We start from the raw sequence: 5849 nt of genomic DNA on the forward strand, positions 1-5849 counted from the left end.
GACTGGTAGAGGATATATTTGGGAGCTGTAGATTTATAAATGTCATCCACTATATATAAAAATAAATGTTTTCAAAATTTCTTTTGCATAACACAGGGCAGTAAGTCAAATACCGTGAAGTAACGTTAAAAAGGCACAGAAATATATGCATGTACAGGGACACTGTGCTAAACACCTCAGATTGACACATTGTAAATGGCATACTTCAATGATAAATAAATGAATAAATATTCAAATAAGTAAATAAATAAATAAATAAAGTAAATAAATAATATTTAATAATAAAGGAAATACAAAGATTCACACTACTTAAATTTACACATCAAAAATCTAGGAAAAACAGAAAGAATAAAGAAGAAAATTGAATAAATTAGAGCAAGGCAAATAACAAGACAAACAATTGAAAAGATAAGAAAAATTATACCTAAGTTTGTTTCTTTTCAACATAAAGTGGACAAAAGTTTAGGTTGGCTAAGAAAATAAAGACTCAAATAAAATTTGAAATAAAAGAGCAGATATTACCACTAAAGTTGCAGAGATGCAAAGCATCATAAGAAATTACCACTAGCCAACGATTTGAAAGACCTAGAACAAAAGATACATTCCCAGAAACATATGTCTTCCAACACTGAATCAAGAAGAAATTAGAAAGTTAAATTCTGCAAAAGTGTGTATGAGTAAATCAGTAATCCAAACCTCTCAAACCAGAAAAAATTTACAAGATGACTTTAATGGTGAATCCTGTCATACAATAGAAGTAAATTTTTCACCAATTCTTCCCCAAAACTTTCAAGAATTTGAAGGGGGTGAAAGATTCCAAAGTTGTTTTATGATGCTAGCTTTATTAGCATAACAAAGCTAAAAACGACATGAAATGAAAAACATAGAACATTATCCCTGATGAACATATGTGCCAAAATTCTCAACAAAACACAAGCAAAATGAATTCAACAATACACTTAATGTATCATACACATACATGTGTAAAGGGATTTATCCCTGGGTTTAAGGATACGTCAAAATATTCAAATCAATAAGGTGACATCCCACACTAATAGAATGAGAAACAAAACTCACATAATCATTTGAATAGGTGCAGAAAGAACATTATATATAATGCAACATCATTTTAAGGTACTCCCAACAAATTAAATTAACCCTGTCAGTGGCACGATATCATATACACACAAACACTGTGTGGAGAGAAGCGAAGCAATTCACAGTTTATTGATTCTTACAAAAAAGATTTATATATGACATGCACAATGCCTCACATATCATCTAAGTTATAACAATGTTAATAATCTTAAACTATTTATGTCCCCATGCTCCTAAAGTAAGCGCAGGATGTTAAATGATCAAGGACTGTTTTAAAGTTCATCACGGAACTTCATTAAGTAGCCCATCTCTTATCCAGCAGGCTGTGCCTATCTTAGGTTGCCCTCCTCTGAGGATCTTACCCAGCATATGATATCCAGCCATCCATACTGGATATATTGAGTAGAAAATTTGTTATCCAGCCTTTATAAGTGACATTCCTCACAGCTTGTTTATCAGTTCAGTCCATGGGCTTATTCTCTGGAGCCTTCAGACAGGGGCCAACAAACCCAACATCCCTTAACAGAAAAATGGATGACGAATATTTGATGTATATATGCAATGTAATCAATACTTTGCTTTCCTATCAACAGTGTCCACGGTGAATCTTTTTCTCCACAACCTCACCAAAATCTATTTATTTTCTTTTTGATGAGAGCCTTCTGACAACTGTGAGGTCTTGTCTCATTTTTGGTTTATGACTTTCCTAATAAATTATAACTCTGAACATATTTTCATGTGTCATTTATTCAACTGTATGTTTGCTACAAAAAATTGATTCAGATCTATCTATTCAGTTCCTATGGACTTTTTTAAATTGGATTGTTTGGTCATTTTTGTTGTGGTGCTTGTGTATGAGTTTGCCATATAGTTGCATAATTAACACTTGATTGGAAAATATCACTTGCAAATATATTCTCCCATTGTGTTGGTTGACTTTTCATTTTATTGTTCATCTCCTCTGCAGCATAAATCTGTTTAGAGTGATACAATCATATTTTGTTAGTTTTGTTTCTGCTTCCCTTGCCAGAGGAGACATATGTAGAATCAAATTAAGTCCAATGTCAGAGTATGCTTCTTATATTTTACACAAGGTTTCTTTGTTTTCAGGTTTTATGTTTTCTATGCCCAGGAGCGGGACGGCTGTGTCATATGATAGGTCTATTTTTAGTATTTAAAGGAACTTCCATACTATTTCCAAAGAGGTTGCACCAATTTTCATTGCCACCAACAGCGTTGGAGAGTCCCTTTTTCTCCACAACCTCCCGAGTATTTATTATTTGTAGATATTTGGATGACAGCCCTTCTCAGTAGTGTGAGGTAAAACATTATTTTATTTTTGTCTTCCCTTTGTATAATGATTAGTTATGTGAGCATGTTTTTATGTTCCTGTTTGTCATCTGTGTGTCTTCTTGAGAGAATTGTCTTCTGCTCATTTTCTGTCTGTGTTGTTGTAGGTTTTTGAAATGGAGTTGTATGAACGATGTGTGTATTTTAGAAATTTGCCCATTTTTGATTGCATTGTTTCCAAATGTTTTCCCCCATTCAGAAGTTCATCTTTTCATTCTGTTTATTTTGCTCTATAGAAGTTTGAAGTTTAATTTGGATCTATTTGATTATTTTGCTTTTGTTGTTTTCAGCTTGGGAGTGTGGCATAAGAAAATTTCGCTAAAATTTATGTCTTGTTTTGCCTATGTTAGTTTCCAGGAATTTTATTGTGTCATGTAATAGATTCAGATATTTAAAGCATTTTGAATTTATATTTGTACAGTGTGAGAGAGTGTTCTAATTTCATTGAGTTACATGTACCTGTCTAGCTTTCTCAACATGACTTGCTGAAGACTGTCTTTAGGCATTGTATATTTTTGTTTCCTTTGTCGTAGTTCAGTTGACCATAGGTGTAATGTTTTATTTCTACCTCTGTGTTCTGTTCCAGTGATATAGATGTTTGTTCATTTTCCAGCATTGTGCTTTTTGCTTACTGATTTGCAATATAGTCTGAGATCTGAGAGGGATATGGCTTATGCCTCCAACTTTGTTCTTTTTCCTCATTGTTTCTTATGCAGTTCTGGTTCTTTTGCTGTTCCATACAAATCTTAGGACTGTTTTAAGTTCTGTGGAAAATATCATGTAGTTCGATCTGAATCACTTTATATGTGTAGACATAGTTTGTAGTATGTATATTTTTGCAATATTAATTCCTCTAAACTAAGACCTTGAGATTACTTTCCATTTATTGCATAATATTCAAATATATTTATCAGTGTTCTATTGATTTTATTATCTTTGATTTTTCATAGATTCTTCATTTTTGATGTGATTTCCTATGGATTTTTTAAAATTATGTAATATTTCATTGGTAGTGTAAAGAAATGTGACAGTTTTTGTATATTAATCATGAATCATCCTACTTTGCTAAATGTCTTTATTAGTTTTAGTTGTTTTGGTGTGGAGAATCTTTACGGTTCTCTATATAGATTATAATGTCATCTAAAATAATAACAGTTTTACTTCATTCAATCTAACTTGAATAACTTTTTTTCTTGTCCGATTGCTGTTGCTAGGTCTTCTCATACTGTGTTTAAGAGAAATGGCAAGAGTGGGCATCCTTTTTTTATTCCTTAATTTGGCTTTCAGTTATTCACTTTTGCATATTATGCTGTCTGTGGGTCTGTAATTGATGAATTTAGTGAGGTTGAGATATATTTCCTTAATCCTAACGTGGAAAGAGTTTTCTGTTTTTGTTGATTCTGTTTTTCGTGTTGTTGTTGTTGCTGCTGTTTTAATGAATAAAAGTTGAAGTTTGTGAAATGCTTTTTATCGATTTATTGGGATGACCACATCATTTTCCCTTTTTCTTTTGTTTATGTGGTGTATCAAACTGATTGATTTCATGTAATTTCAACCTCTCTTATGACCGTGAAATGAATTAAAGTTGATCATGTTGTATGATTCACTTTAGGTATTGCTGGATTTAGTTTGCTAATAATTTTTTTTTGAATTTTTGCATCTATATCAATCAAAGTTATTGGCTTGAAATTCTCTTTGATTGTACTTTGTTGGCTTTGCTATCAGGGTAATGATAGCTTCATATAATTATTTTGGGAGTTTCCCACATGTTCACTATTTTTGAATAGTTTGAATAGTATAACTTCTGCTTTTTATTTTTGTACATTTCTCCATGGGAGCTGTTTAAATCTGCCCTAATATTTCACAATTTTTTTAAATGCTGATTCTATCTTTCTTCTAGTAATCAGTTTGTTCAAATTATTTGTTTCTCCTTATACCTGTCTATTTCTAGACATTTGTCTACTTCTTCTAAGTTGTCCAGTTTGTTTGCATGTAAGAGTTGACAAAATGTTCCTTTTTTTGTATACCTGAGGGAACAATTGTTATTTCTACAATTTTATTTCTGAATTTATTTCTTTGGAGCATCTCTCTTTTCTTCATGATGCACCTGGATAGAGGTTTTTTGATTTTGCTTTTCTTAAAAAGAAAACAAAAAACAAAACCTTTTTTTTACTACTCTTTTGCATGGTTGTTTTTGCTCTCTAATTTATATTTACACCTGTAATATTTAGGATCATGTATTTTACTTTTATTACCTTTTTTAATTGATTTTTAATTATTTTACAAAGTTGTCTCAAATTCCATTGTAGAGCACAATTTTTTAGTTACAATGAACATTTATACAATTTTTGTCCCATTTTTTCCACTGTGGGCTGCCGTATATTTCCCTGTGCTATACGGTACAATCCTGTTTATCTATTCTACAATTTTGACCTCCGAGTCTGTCTCTACCCAACCCCAACACTTGGCAACCAAAACTTTGTAGTCTCTGCCTGTGAGTCTATTTCTGTTTTGTATTTATGCATTTCTTGTTTGGTTTAGTTTTGTTTTTAGATTCCACTCATGAGCCATCTCATATGGTATTTTTCCTTCTCTTTCTGACTTACTTCACTTAGGCTGATTTTCTCATGGACCATCCATGTTGCTGAAAATGTCATTATGTTGTCAGTTTATAAGAATGACTACTGTTCCATTATATAAATATGCAACCACTTCTTTATCCAGTCAACTTTTGATGGGCATTTAGGCTGTTTCCATGTCTTGGCTATTGTAAATATTGCTGGCTATGAATATTGAGGTGCAGGCGTCTTCCTGAAGTAGGGTTCCTTCTGGATTTATGCCCAGGAGTGGGATTCTTGGGTTACATTGTAAGTCAATTTCTAGGATTTTGAGGAATCTCCATCCTGTTTTCCACTCTGGTTGCACCAATCTTCATTGCCACCAGCAGTGAGGGACCGTTCCCTTTATTCCACAGCCTCTCCAGCATTTGTCCTTTGTGGATTTTTGAATGATGGCCATTCTGACTGGTGTGAGGTGAAACCTCATTGCAGTTTTGATTTGCATTTCTCTGATAATCAGTGATATTGAGCATTTTCTGATGTGCCTTTTGATCATTTGTGTGTCTTCCTTGGAGAATAGTTTGTTTAGGTCTTCTGACTAATTTTGGATTAGGTTGTTTATTTTTTCTTATTCAGTTAGATGAGCTGTTTATATACTCTGGAGATCAAGCCTTTGACGGTTTCATATGTAAATTTTTTTCCCATTCCATAGGTTTTCTTTATGTTTTACTTCCGGTTTCTTTACTATGCAGAAGGTTGTAAGTTTCATTAGGTCTCATTTGTTTATTCTTGCTTTTATTTCTTCTATGAGAAAACTTTCGAGATGTATGTCAGATAAAGTTT

The sequence above is a fragment of the Vicugna pacos genome, unplaced genomic scaffold, assembly GCF_048564905.1.
Source record: "Vicugna pacos unplaced genomic scaffold, VicPac4 scaffold_20, whole genome shotgun sequence".
Classification (NCBI taxonomy): Eukaryota; Metazoa; Chordata; class Mammalia; order Artiodactyla; family Camelidae; genus Vicugna; species Vicugna pacos.